This window comes from Canis aureus, chromosome 11 (assembly GCF_053574225.1).
Source record: "Canis aureus isolate CA01 chromosome 11, VMU_Caureus_v.1.0, whole genome shotgun sequence".
Taxonomy (NCBI): Eukaryota; Metazoa; Chordata; class Mammalia; order Carnivora; family Canidae; genus Canis; species Canis aureus.
The window spans coordinates 62,625,559-62,640,738 of record NC_135621.1 but is presented as its reverse complement, the minus strand read 5'-3'; the positions used below and the strand labels follow the sequence as shown (position 1 = coordinate 62,640,738).

Sequence of the window (15,180 nt, the reverse complement as noted above, 5' to 3'; positions counted from 1 at the left end):
GAGTCTTTCACAAGGCCTCTGTTAAAATTCCATAGAAAATCTAGAATCTATATAACTCTGAAGCATAACTAAACAACAAAGACAATGATGATAATAACAAGAGAAAACACTGAGTGCTTACTCTCTGGTAATTACTGGGATAAGCCCATTGTAAGAACCAAGCCATTAATCCTCTCAACAACCCTTTGGAGTAGGCATTATTTTTACTCTTGTATAAATAACTAAATAAAAGGCAAAAGCTTGTAAACCAGGCAGTCCCACTCCAGAGCCCATCATTTTTGCAACTACATTGAAAAAAATCTTGATAATCTACACTAGATATTTAGATATAAATAATTCACATTAAGAATAAGGATATCAATCTGGGTAATTTATACTAGATGATATCAGATCTAAGTTCTCTCAATAAGCACAACCTAGAAGCAACTGATATGTTGGCCAATTACATCTTGTGAATTTACATATGACATAAAGTATTTTTTAAATTACAGAATGATACTGATGGCACAGTAGGGGCCCAGAGCATCTCTTTCCTCTGGTATGATCTTCATACAAAGGGACCTGCAAATAGATAAACTCAGCCAATTTTTTGTATCACTGTGTGCTGGCTTTGGGAACAGAGCATGAGATGAGAGACCCAGACCTCTCTTCTGACTCAAACTGCTTCTGGTGAAAGGGAAACTTGAAGCAATAAGTGGCTGATAGCAGAAAGGAGAAGTGGTGTCTTGGACTGACAAGAGTAAAGAAAAGGAGGAAACTTTCCCCAGTACTGATCTAACTGGAGTCTCTTGCTGTCATAATAGCTTCTACTGTTAAAGCCCTGTTGCTACTCTCTGCAAATGCCCCCTACTGATCTTCACTTTCACCACCTCTCTAGAGCCCCTTCTCTAGGCCATAGCGTGTGTGTGTGTGTGTGTGTGTGTGTATACATATATAATTTCATTTATTATTATTATTAAAAATAATTATTATTTTATTTATTATTATTTTTTATTATAGAGATGCCAAGACACCTGGTACTACACTCCAGACAACTACAGCCAGGATTTTGTGGCTAAGACCTAAACTCTTAACCTTATTTATAGGGCCTTTTTGGGCATGAGAACATGCATTCATTAATCTAAACAACTTCCTTCAAGAGAACATTTGGAAGGCAACCTGTTCATAATTTGGGGACCTCAGCCCAGTGGATCAGCACTGTATGCTCCACATCGTGTGTTCTGTTTTATTACCATCAGAGCATGGTGATGTTTAGTCTCTCTCCCTATACCAGAAAAAGCTCAGAACAATGAGGTTGCCCTTGACTCCCGACACTGATATTTGCAGGGATCTCTGAAAAGAAGAACACAAGCTACACTTCACTTTCCTAGTTTCTTTTTTCTCTTCCTTTGACAGTGGCAAGGCAATCTGATAAAACAAAGTATGCAATAAGTATTGGAGGCTGAGTGTAAAGTTTACTGTTGTGTTTTATTGTATATGCAGTATCTGAAACTGGAATTGGTTTCTCTAAACAACAGCTGTGATGGAAGAGGCAGCTGTTTTGGAGCAGAGATGGCTCTGGCCTGGGAGGCAGGGAATCCAGGGCTGTGTCTCAGGTCTACCCCTTGCTTCATTAGGCCAGTTATTGGATTCTTCAGACAGTAGCTTTCATCATCTGTAAAATGGGAATAATTCTCCCTCACAGGATTAAATATTACAAGTCTATATTTGTGCATCTAATATATATCTATAAAATAATATTTTATAACCTATCAAGTGAATAAGAGCTTTTAAGATTATAAAGTTGGATAGTTGCAATCTCTAAGGGATTAGTTCAGAGAGAAATTATTTCTTTAGTTAGAAAATGTCAACACCTTTGGCAGTTCTTCTCTTTTATCTTACACACACACACACACACACACACACACATGCAAGTCTGTCTGTCTCTCTTTCCCTCTTCATAAAATGTAACTTAAATGAAGACCCATAAGTGAAAGTAAAGTTTTGCAAAGCTTTAGGCACAGTTTTGGAGAAAATACAAATTGTTGATAATGCCATAAAAAGCTTCATAGCAATAAAATTGCATCATAGGGATACCATGAGAACATCTGCTTCTTAAAAATCTCACCAGAGTGCAGGGTTCAGTTTGAGGCATCTCTTTTCAGAACAAATGAAGAGCAATGAGAGGAACTCCAGGCAAGAGCAGCAAGATGATTAAGCCCATAGAAGAATCCAGTTATCTGGGTGGATTAAAGAAAATGGATAATTCATTGAAGCCATTGCCAAGATGCGAAATAATTACAGTCCACAAAAATTTCAAAGGTAGGAAAGCAAAGGAAGAAGAACTATTTAACTTGATCCAGAAGATGATGCATTGCAATCGGCATAAATGAGAGAAAAGGAAATTCTGTGACATGGTTTTTGGTAATTAGAAAGCTAATATGAAGAGTCCCTGAAGGACACCAAAGATTTAAAGAGAGACAGAGGCTCTGCAGAACAGTGACATATGAAGATCCATTAAAAAAATCTTCACCAGTGGGTCCCCGTCCCCACCTCTAATGCACAGTAGAGTCCTCTGTCTTGGAAACCTCCCAGGACACAGGATTAGCAGACTTGACATTCTGATAGTCATTTGTTAAACTATATATTAAGAAGCCAATTCTCCAAGAGAAAAAAAATGACAGAGAATCTTGAAGCCTCTTACTAGCCATTGGAGACCCAAGTATATGATAGCTCAGGGCCATCATCTAGGGTCTAGAAAATACTTATTCATTCATTTAACAAATATTTACTGAGCACCTATAGGAACCAGGCAGAGTGATAGACACTTCATTTATGTCGTGAGATACAACACTAGCTTTTCTACTCTTTGCTCTGGTTCCACTAATTAAATATTGCATTTGTCCTTTTCCATAATCTACTACCCAAAGCCATAGTAAACTCCAAGAGGGTAATGACAGAGACAGGTAGGGATCATTCCTCCACAACAGCCAGCACCCTGCTCTGACTGTATGTATAAATACTGAATGTATCTTCCCATTGCCCAGCATGATGCCAGGATGAGGGACAGGTGACAAGATGTGTGATTTCTAAAGTGAAATTATTTTTAGTGTCCTATAATATTATCAACCCCCAGTCATCTTTTTTTTCCCCCAGTCATCTTCTTAGCCTCACAAACATGTCATGAAGTAACACTTATCTAAAAATATAAGTGCATTTTTTTCCCTCGGATATATAACCAAATCCTAAAGAGGCAAACAGTATCAAAGCTAAATATGTATGATTGAGACAATCCCAGGGCTATGCAGGTATAGACATATCTAAATAATGAAAGACAGAGTCATTAGCCAGGCTGACATCAAGGGCATTAGTTAAACATTGATGACATTCTAAGTAAAAAAGAAAATAGTGATAGATTTCTCTTGTCCTCCTTCCCTTATTTTATGTGCATAGGACTTCTTTATTTCTAACAGTTGATCAACTGTAAGCATCTATAATATGGTAAATACCAGAAAGAAGACACCATTAATTCTGTCTTTTAGTCTAGAAAAGACCGGCTAAGGAGAAGTTATTTTATTAGTACTTCCAGCTCCCTGCCAAATATCCACACATGTTCTCTACAGTGTGTGCTTTAAATTACTTACTGAAATGGATATTTGTCTTTACAAAGAAATAATGGTTTCCTCGTGTCTCTCAGTAACAGGAAAAATTTCCATCCTTACTGGGGTAAGATTAAAAAGCTAATCAGCATTGCGGTCTCTTAGAGTCTGCAGATGCGCTCTCCCCAAATCCACAGTGGATTTGGATTACCTGGTGATATTTGAACTGCCCCTTCTGCCTTCTTGTACGTTTATTTAACACTTTGCTCAGCTTTGTTTTTAAGTGACTCTGACAGCTCCTAACTAAGGAACAACATGCTGTAGTGAGCTGTTTGGGCCAAGGGTTTTAATGATTTAAAAATAAGCTTGTATTCACTTTGGTTCTAATGTAGAAATGTCTGGAGACGGGAGGAGGCCCAAACTAAGAGCAAAGAGATGTCTCTTGTGCAAGTTGGGTCAAACTTTCAACTGTAATCTGCCCTCAGGTATACTTTGCATAATCAGCTCCCGATTCCCAATTAAAGAGAGGCAACATTTGGCTTGATATTGATCCATTTATGTACATTTGAGAAGTGAACTTTTCAGGGGAGGCAGAGCTGATGTCGAATTCATCTTTTCAAAGCAAGTGTTCGTCATCCTTCTTGCCACCTAGTAGGCATATTAAAAAAAAAAAAAAGGTGAATCACATTGTTTTCCTTACTACATTGTGAGCGACTTGAGGTCAGATCTGTGACAGGACCAGGAATTGTCCTGGGTGTTGTGGTATGTCCTCAACCAAGACTTGCTGAGTGAGTGAGAGACTGACCTGTTTCTCATTCTCCTCTATGCCAAGCCATGGGAGGAAGAGTAAATGGAGTTAACAAGAGATGAAAAGAAGGATTGCTGAGCCACAGTGAGGGGTTAGAGAACACAAATTTGTGGCAGAGCCAATCGGCATGTTTTCAAAACTAACTGTAATGAAATTTGGCAGCCTGGGAGACAGAGAAAGTGAGAAGGAGAGAGGGGTGTGGGAAAAGAATAGATGATAGGGGAGGGCCACTGGGCTAGGATTTTTCCGCAGTGATGGGTGGAGTCACAATCTCCATGCTCCTTCTCTCATGTATACCTCTCGGTGTTCCAGCTGGTCAACTGGCATCTCTTAGAATGATTCTAAGAATGGAAGGGAGACTTCAAAGGTGTACAGGCTCACAGAGAACACTAAAAAAATGACCATATGTTTACCATGGCTATTGGTCTGAAATAGGCCTTCATCTGTATTTTACTTTAGGTTTGAGAGTTTCCATCTCTAGGCATCTCCTTTAGGTCTCTTTCCACTCTCTCATTATTAGGGTCACTCTATAACTTTATCATTGGAACTAAGAATTCAAGAGGAGAAAAAAGGAAGCTACTAATGATTACACTCAGGACTGTATTATAATTTTCATCATGTCTAGGCACTTTTGATTCCATGGTCCTCTTCCTCTAGGAAAGAAATTAAAATTTATATTTTATGACCGTTTATTGTAAAAGCAAATACAATCCAGGCTGGATTCCTTATATTATATTCATGTTATCATATTCACTTTTTCTTTCATTATTTTTATATTATTTCTAAAAGAAATAAAAATTAAAACACTTTCGTAGACCTCTGATGCCACACTGGGCCCTACCACTATGCCCAGTGGTGAAGCCAGCCCTGTTTATATCAGGACTATGGAAGTAAAATGGGTCTATCCCAGATATGGTCACTCTGTAGTTCATGGGACTTCAATTAATAGAAGCTGAGTTCAGCAGGACTTCAGTCTCCCTGGGCTTGGCTTCAGATAGTAATGATTCCAAGGTTATCAAGATATAAGCATCAAATGCATGTGACGTTTTTGCATATCAATAAAGCTAAAAAAATTAAAGTAGTGAATGACCTGAACTATTTATAGTCACATGATTGAAGTAGGAAAAAAAATGAACCATGAGAGGTTAGCAAGTTGGTGGATGTGGTTGTTTAAGGCAGAACTAGGTATGGGCTGTGGTGGATGGAAGATATGCAGAGGCAGATTCCAGAGAGCTTTGCTGAAGATCCCTTGAAACTGCCAGGGGTAGAACTAGGAGGCTTCCTGAAGGCCATGGCTGTGCTCCTTTCCCAACTGTGAGTCTTCCTCAGAACGAGGGAGTGGTGCTAGCCTGGAGCTTCATTGGGCAAGACATTAAACACCAAGCTGGTTGGGAAGCTATGCGTCAGTGACAGTGATTAGGTGATCCTGATTCTTGTTCAGAAGCCAAGAGTATGGGTCCTCCTCACTCCTCTACAATGAAAGCTGGTGACCTTAACATGGAGCTCTTGTCCCGAGATACATCTGTAGTAAGAATTACCTTGCCACCCCCTAACATTCAAACACTGTCTTGTAGGGTCACCTCTCTGTTATTTTTTCTTTTTGCATGAACAGGTACTTATCTCTTTAACTTGAGTGTATGCTTCTGGTGAAACGAAGACTGGGTCAGTCTAAGAGGTCACAGTTATTAGATCTAACTGGAGGTAATCTCAGACTCCACATCTCTTGCTCTTCATCTGGGAAACCTTGGTGGCAGAGCCATGCTTTAAACTCAGATCTGTTGAGCCTCAGGTAAATGTTTTATTCCGAAATTGTATGGTCCCATTTAAAGGCCTCTTCATAGCCTTAGAACTGTCACCTAACTACTATTCTTACTACTGCTATTTTCATGTTACATATTTCTTCCTTAAATCTTTTATCAGCCCAATAATTTGAGAATCTTCATGGGTGTCCAAAACCATACCTTTTATATAAAATTTATCTAATCTCCTCATTTTTTATGGTCTTGATGTGAATGCACTTCAGCCACCCTTCTACTTATACCTTCTACTTACATTAATCTTCTCTCAAAACTGACCCAGCTTTAATAACCCATATATAAGAGCTCCTCTCACCTACTTCAACCATCTTCATTCCCATCTCCCCCATCAGTTTTTTTTTTTTTTCATCTTTATCATGGCTCCTGTATCCTCAATGACCTCTCACGTATCCAGTTTTTCATCCTGACTCCAGCTTCATGAGACTTCCCCAGGGCACTAAGACTCTATGACTTCTAGGTGGTTCATCATAACAGCAGAATCACCCCTAGATCATGCCAAATCCCCCAAATGAGTTACCTTACCATTGTAGGCTACTCACTCATTCCCAAGCTGCCAAGCTTTACCAGATAAGCTTATGAGAAAGCCCCCATTGGGCCTGCTAAACTCTTGCTTTCCAACCACACTTCCAGGCATCTTACTCCTCAGGAACTCAGTATCTCGTGCCTCTCTGAACTGTATATCCCTTTTCTCTAGGGAGAAAAAAAAAGTATTCTAACATTTTTCTACATTTTTCATGTCTCGTTCTCAACCATGCTGTCCTCACTCTGAACAGATGACCTTCCTTCCTACTTTACTGAAAAAGCAGAGGCCATCTGGTACAACCTCCATAATCTTTCCTCCTCTCCATCTGTCACCATGCTTCACTCTCTGAAACTTTTCTCTGGTATCTTCATCTTTCCTTCTCTGCCCTCCTGTTTCCATCTCCTTTCCAAAAGAAATACTAGGTTTTTAAAAATAATGACTGTGTATCAAGCACTGAGCTAGACTTGTTATGCACGTGTAGGCCTCTCAGTGACTATTAAAAGTAGATATCTCAGGCACAGTATCAGGAAAATGAGCCTTAAGAGTTAGCAATGACCCCAAGGTGACCAAGTGCTTTGGGTCTTTTTACTGCTTGGTTTTTCTAGGATCTGCAAGATACATCTCTTCCTTCTTTGGCATTGTTGGTCTTTCTTTCTAATTGTTTTTGCTTACATAAACATACACAAAAGCATCTAATTTTCTAGATAAAATTGCTTTTATCTTGTTTGACAGTCAACATGCTATCTCCTTATTATTCCCTTTGCCACTAAATTCATTGAAAAAAAAAAAAGTACACTCACTACTTCTATTTACTAACATTTGTACTTATTAATTTACAGAAAATTATCTCCAAAGTCCAGATCCTGATGGTCAAATTAAATGGAATTTTTTGAGTCTTCTTTAACCCTCCTTGCAGTATTTTAAGTATATTCACTGGCCTCTGACTTCTTGGTATTCTCTTCTTTCTTGGCTTCTATAAACATCCTATTTTTCTCTTTTTAATTTTCTTCTCTGCCTCTACTGTTTTCTAAGGCTGAAAAGTAATAATTCCTCAAGAGTCAATCCTTATCCTTTCCTCTTTCTATACTCCCTTCCCTTGAGATGTCATTTATACCCTCATCTTCAGCAACTATTTCCAGGCAAATAAGTTCCAGAACTATAACTACTTTACATTTTCTCCATGAAACACAGCCCTACATTTGCAAATAATGTCAAATATTTATAACTGATTATAACATTGGCATTTCACTATAAATTTAAAATCTAGTATAAAATAGAGTTTATTAGACTCTCCCCAGACATCTGCTCTTCTTGCCTTTCTGTCTTTTTACTCCTTACTCAGTAATCTATGGAACTACCATTGAGTTTCTTCCTCTTCTTCATCCTTCTCAACCAAATCATGGCCAAATCCTGTTGATCTATAACATGCAAGGTACCTGATAGTAGTGAAGGCTAAGAACCTTAGACCCTTACCTATACTCTTCTTAAAAGACTATCATTTGTCATCTTCTTCAATAGTTTGAATGATAGGAATTTCATCCCTCTGGGAAACACCCCATCTCATTTGTGGAAAGGTACATCTGTCAGACATCCTGCTTTATGTACTGATTGTTCTCATTGAAAAATGCAAAATCAGTTTGTATCCATCAAACCATTGTCACAAAACCCTTTCATTTCAACTTCACACATTCTTCCTAGGATGTATTTACTGAATACCTCATTATTTTGATTATCTTCTCTAAATGAACTGTAGTTTGTCCAAGTCCAATTGAAAATGTGGATATTAAGGGGTGCCTGGGTTACTCAGTCAGCTAAGCATCTGACTACATTGGTCTAAGCTAAGGTCTTTTTTTTTCAACTTTATTTTTTTTATTTTTATTTATTTATGATAGGCACACAGTGAGAGAGAGAGGCAGAGACATAGGCAGAGGGAGAAGCAGGCTCCAAGCACCGGGAGCCCGACGTGGGATTCGATCCCGGGTCTCCAGGATCGCGCCCTGGGCCAAAGGCAGGCGCTAAACCACTGCGCCACCCAGGGATCCCTGATCTAAGCTAAGGTCTTGATCTCAGGGTCCTAAGTCCATAAATCCAAGCCCCGCAGAGGCTGGGTGTGGAGCCTACTTAAAAAAATAGTAATAAAGTGACACAAATTGAACACAACACTCTACACTCAACTTGATTAGACTAAAACATTCTGGAAACTTTCTTTAACACATTTTGAACACTTGTTAGTTTCATATATATTTGGTCCATGTTATGCTTCTATTTCACACAGTTCTATACAGTCTCTTTCAAATGGACTTCGCGGAAGCCAGGTCCCTTTATCCCTTATTGTGCCTTTGAGGTTTTCATCTTAAATATAAGACTTCATATTTAGTACTAGGTTGCATTTTTGTTTGAATCTCCCATTTTTTCTCTCTTCAGAATTTTTAATTAAGTTCTTTTACTCATCACTTTCTACCATAACATTATATCATTTTCAAAGGGGAAAGTAATACTACTATGCCTTTATAAGAATATTTGAAGGATTTATAAAAATGTAGAACAGTCCAGGCTTTTGCATAATACTACTGGAGATAGCCAACTAAAATGATGATTCTCAAAAGGAACATAATCTTAGACCAGTTATTTAAAAAAAACTACTAATGTGAGAATATCATTCCGCCTAATTTATTTAGTTACTGGGGAAATTTTAAGAGGCTTTCTGAGGTCTGTCAGTTCAGAAACTGGAAATCAGGTCAAGTTAACTATGAAATATAAATATCAAATTCCTTCCATTTCAAAATGTTGAGTACTTTCTTATACAACTTCTGACATCGCTCTCAGAGGTAGAAGTTCTCATTCTCTTTGAAAGACAAATCTGTCATCCTTTTTACAGACAAAACAACCCATCCTTGTATTTTTAGTAAACATTGCCTTATAAATTGCTTTTTCTTAAGTGAAAAAATCTGTATCTTTGGAGACAACAGGTTTAAGTTCACACCTTAACACCTCTACTTCTAGTTTTGTTACTTGAGTATGTTATTTAAAAGCTTTAGTAATGCTTATCATATATTGTTTTGATAAACCTGCAAGATTATTTATGAAATGCCTTTAGCATAGAACCTGCCACAGTAAAACTACTGAGTGAGCTTGAGTTTGATTGCCTTCCTGCTTGTCCCATGCTTCCCTCATTTTAAATTTTGCTCCTTTGCTAAGAACTGCCTGTTGTAAAGAGATTATCAGATAAGTTCTGGTTCAGATTCCAGTCCCAGTGTATCTTTATAGCAGGCTTCTTTTCTTAAATCTTCCTAAAAAGCTTGCTTCTAGGCAAAAGTATCTTCCTAACTCTGATTGCTAAATGTTTATAAGTCTTTAAATTTAGCAGGATCCAGTCAATTGATGTATAATTTATATACAGTAAAATGCACCCACTTTTAGTGAACAGTTTGGCAAATTTTGCCATATGTGTGTATTTATGTAACCTCCCTCACAATCAAGATTTAGGACACTCTTGTCACTTCAGTAAGATTTACTGCAGTCAATGACTATCCTCATTCCACCACCATACCCAGTTTCCAGGTATGATTTTTTTCCTGCCTTAGAATTTCATATAAAAGGAATTCTACAGCATGTAAGCTTTTATTTCTTGCTTCTTCCATGCAGCAAAACAGTGTTGAGTATATCAGTAGTCTCTTTTCATTGCTGCATAGTACTCCCTTCTATATACCACAATGGTCTATACATTCACCTGTGGATTGACATTTATTCACTTTCCGGTTTTGGAAGGATCATGAAGAGAGTTGCTGTGATAATTTAACTACAAGTCTTTTTGTAGAAATACATTTTATTTCTCTTAGGCAAATAAAACAGAATTGTTTGATCATAGATTAAGTATGATTAATTTTATAAGAAACTATTGAACTCCTTTCCACAGTGGTTATATAATTTTATGCTACCACTAGCAAGGTGAGAGTTCCCGTTCCAGTATTTCAGATCCTCATCAACAATTGGTATTGTCAACCTTTTTGATTTTAGCCATTGTAACAGGTATGTAGAAGTAACTAATTATTAGTTAGTAAGCTACATTTCCTTGGTGACTAATGATGACCATTTTTCATGTACTTATTGGTCATTTGCATATCATTTCTGAAGTATCTGATCAAATTTTTTGTCCAACATCGAGTTGTTTGACTTCTTATATTTGAGTTGAAAGAGCACCTTATACATTGTTGCTACAAAATAATTTGTCAGATACATACATTGCAAATATTATATTCCAGTCTATTGTTTGCTTGTTCATTTTCTTAAGGGTGCTTCTTAAATAAGAGAGTTTAAATTTTTATGAAATCCAATTGATTTTTTATTCTTTTATGGTTGTGTGTGTGTGTGCACATATATGTGTGTTTGTATGTCCTATCTAAGAAGTCTTTATCAACCTCAAGATTACCAAGATTTTCTCCATGAACTCTTATAAAAAGATTTAGATTTTATTTTAGGCCCCATGCATCTGGAGTTAATTTCTGTGTGTGGTATAAGGAAAAGGCTGCAGTTAATCACAATTAAATACAATATTTAATTCATGTCAGTCTTTGACCAATTAGTATGGGTTCTTCATATGATTTTTCTTCAATATTGGCTATTCTACATTTTTTGCATTTCTACTGTAAAAATAATGCAAAAAATGCATTTTTTGCATTTCTACTATAAAAATTTCTCCTATAAGTTTTAAGATTAGCTTGATAAATTTAGCAAACAGCCTGGTGGAATTTTCCTGGATGCTGACTGAGATTGTATAGAATTTGTAGACCAAATTAGAGAGAATTGGTATCATGAAAGAATTGTCTTCCTTCCAATTCATGAACGTTCCAAATCTTGTCATGTATTTCAATGTCTTAATTTCTTCCAGTAATGCTTTTTAAATCTTTAGTATGTAGATATTGCATATATTTGATTAATTTTCCCCTAATAATATTATTATTTTAAAGGCACAATAAAGGAAATTTTAAATTTTTACTTTCAAACTGTTCATCTCTAGTATCTAAAAGTGCAATTAATTTTGGTATATTGGTGTCCTATGTTGTGACATTGCTAAATTCAATTTTTACTTCTAGAGACTTATCTGTAGATTCTTTAATATGTTCTATGTGCAAAATGATATCATCTGTGAATACAGACGGTTTTATTTCTTAACATCCAATTTTTGTGCCTTTTATTTTCTTTTGTTAGCTCATTTCATTAATTAAGTCTTTTAGTATTAAACACAATAGAAGTGGTGATCAGAAAAACTTGCCTTACCCAAATACTTAGGAGAAATAGTCTTTCATGAGTAAACAAGACGATTGCTCTAGTTCTTTTATATATACTCTTTGTCAGGGTAAAGTTCTAACTTTGTTGAGAGTTTTTATCATGAAAGAGTCTTAAAATTTATTGAATGTTTTCCTGGATCTATTAGGATAAGCATATATCTTATCTCCTTTATTTTTCTACTATAGTGAAATATATAATTGATATTCAAATGTTAAACTAATTTGCAACCTCGGGATAAATCGTCTTTGAAATACTTCTGGATTCTCTTTATTAGGATTGTGTTAAGTACTTTTGTATTCATGTTCATCAGAGATATTGGCCTATGGTTTTCTTTTTCTAATCAGATTTTTGTCTAGTATTATTATCAGAGTAATGCTAACTTCATAAAATGGTTTAGGAAGTTTGTACTCCTACTCTCTCTTTTTTTTTTTTTATTTATTTTTTTACTCTTACTCTCTTTAAGAGTTCCTGCAGAGTTGGTATTATTATTTTATAGAAAATACAGTGAAGCTAAATGAGCCTGGAATTTTCTTAAGAAAGAAGGTTGTAATTACAAATGTATATGACTTTTCAGCTTTTAATGTCTTCTTGTGTTAGTTTTGGCAATTTGTTTTGATTAATGTGCCATTTGTTGAATTTATGGCCTAAAGTCTTGTAATTTCCTCATGATGTCTTATTAGTATGGGATCTCTAGTACTGATTATTTTTCATTTTTGATGCTAGCAAATATGTCTTCTCTCTTTTTTACTTGATAACTCTAGCTAAGCATTTATCAAATGTATCAAAGTATTTTTCTTTTTAGTAAACCAGCATTTTAATTAATTTTCTCTTTGCCTATTTTCCATTTCCTTGATTTTTACTCTAAACTTTATTATTTCCTTCCTTCTACTTAATTTGGGTTTGATTTGCTCTTTTTTTTGTGGAATATTTTGTTTATTACTGTGGTAACCTACATTTTTTATCTTTCCCTTTTTCTAATACAAGCATTTTAAATTAAAAATTCCCCCAGTATACTATGTTAGATGTAGATGCATTTTGATATGTTGTATTTTAGTCAGCTCACAATATTTTCTAATTTCCACTTTTATTTCTTGAGCTGTGTTATTTAAAAGTATAGTTTTATCCCAATAAGTGTGAATTTTGCAGGGCTTCTTAAAAAATAAAATCCTATTTTAATTCTCTTATAGTCAGCTAATATACTTTGTACCCTGTGACACTTATTGACTCTTCTTTTATGACACAATTTATGGTGTATTTGAGTGAATAATCCATGTATATTTGGGGAAAATGGGTATTGTGGTGTTGCTGTATGTCATGCTACATAAATATCAATTAGTCCATATTGGTTGATAGATTTACTGTCTGCTTCTGTTAAACAGAGAGAAGGGTTTTGAAATTTCCAATTATGGGGCAGCCCGGGTGGCTCAGCAGTTTAGCGCTGCCTTCCGCCCAGGGCCTGATCCTGGAGACCCGAGATCGAGTCCCACATTGGGCTCCCTGCATGGAGCCTGCTTCTCCCTCTGCCTGTGTCTCTGCCTCTCTCTCTCTCTCTGTCTCTCTCTCGAATAAATAAAATCTTTAAAAAAATGAGATTTCCAATTATGATTGTATATTTATCTATCTCTTGTAGTTCTGTGACTTATTTGTTTTGTATATTTTGAAACTGTTAAAATTGAGTACACATGTAAGATTCTTATTTATTCTTAACTGTGTTTTTTACATCTTCTAAGTGAATTGGCTACTTATTTTAAGAAACATACCTCTTTATATCTTGACCATTCTTTGAGTCAATTTTCTCTAGTGTTTATATGGATACCTTAGCTTTCTTTAGACTGGTAATTGCATGGTATACCTTTTCTCATATTTTAAATTTTATTCTATTTCTGTTTTTATAGTGAATATCTTTTTCTTGTACATAGCATATATTTTTATTTAGTTTTAGTTATCTAATCTACTAACCTTTGTAATTTAATTATAGTGTCAAGACATTAATATTTAATGTAATTATTGATATAGTTGTGTTTGAATCTACCATTTTGCTCTTTTTGTGCACTTTGTCCCATCCGTTTTCTGTTAATTTTTTCTCTTTTTCTGCTTCATTTGGCATATCTAAACATGTTTTAAACACTCTATTTTATCTCTTTTTGTCTTTGTTTTCCAGTTTTATTGAGAAATAATAGACATACATCACTGTATAAACTTACGATGTACAGCATCTTATATTTGACATATATTACAAAATATGTATATTGTGAAATGATTATCTCAGCAGGTTCAGCTAACATCCATCTTCTCATATAGGTAGAAAGAGAAGAAAAAGAAGAAAGAAAGAAAGAAAGAAAGAAAGAAAGAAAGAAAGAAAGAAGAAAAGACGAAAGAGAGAGAGAAAAAAGAAAGAAAAAGATTGATTTAGAGAGAAAGAAGAAGGGAAAGAGAGAGGGTGGGAGGGAGGAAGGAAGGAGGAAGGAAGCAAGGAAGGAGAACAACTTTTCCCTGTGATGAGAATTCTTAGCATTTATTCTCATCAGTGTTCCTATGTATTATCTATAGTCATCATGTTGTACATTGTATCCCTAGTACTTATTTACCTTATAAATGTGAAGTTTATACCTTTTGACACCTTCTTCCAATTCCCCCTGCCCCCATCCCCATCCCCTTCCTCTGGTGACCACAAGTCTAATCTGTTTATGAGTTTTGTTTGTTTTTAGATTTCCACATATACATGAGATCATACAGTATTTTACTTTCTCTTCTGATTTATTTCACTTACAAAAATACCATCAGGGTCCATCCATGTTGTTGCAAATGGTAGGATTTCCTCATTGTTATGGCTGAATAATGGTTTTATATATATATATATATATATATATATATATATATATATATATAATATGTATATATATAATATGTATATATTTTATGTATATTGTATGTATATATATGTGTATATATATACATATATATATCACGACTTCTTGATCATGCATTGATGGACACTGTAGGTTGTTTCCATGTCTTGGCCATTGTAAATAGTGCTGTTATGAATATAGGGGGTGCAAATATCTTTTTGACGTAGTGTTTTTATTTCCTTTGGATACATTCCTAGAAGTTGAACTGCTGAATCATCTGGTAGTTATATGTTTTTTAAAAAGTTTTGAGAGGGCA

The 15,180-nt window shown here is 35.5% G+C and overlaps 2 long non-coding RNA genes across 8 annotated transcripts in view; one reads left to right on the top strand and one right to left on the bottom strand.

Annotated features, from left to right (window-relative positions):
• The window catches only part of LOC144324204 (uncharacterized), a 285,014-nt gene that overhangs the window by 72,237 nt on the left and 197,597 nt on the right, over positions 1-15,180 (top strand). The gene's annotated exons all lie outside the window — the stretch shown is intronic.
• The window catches only part of LOC144324200 (uncharacterized), a 48,112-nt gene that overhangs the window by 8,114 nt on the left and 24,818 nt on the right, over positions 1-15,180 (bottom strand). For 3 of the 6 annotated variants that reach the window (XR_013389692.1, XR_013389689.1, XR_013389691.1), the window contains exon 3: positions 2,108-2,219. The exons of 2 other annotated variants lie outside the window; for them this stretch is intronic. This is a non-coding gene — a long non-coding RNA (uncharacterized LOC144324200). Of the gene's footprint in view, positions 1-1,465; positions 1,655-2,107; positions 2,220-15,180 lie in introns of those variants that run through there. One more of the 6 variants, XR_013389690.1, reaches the window with a different exon arrangement.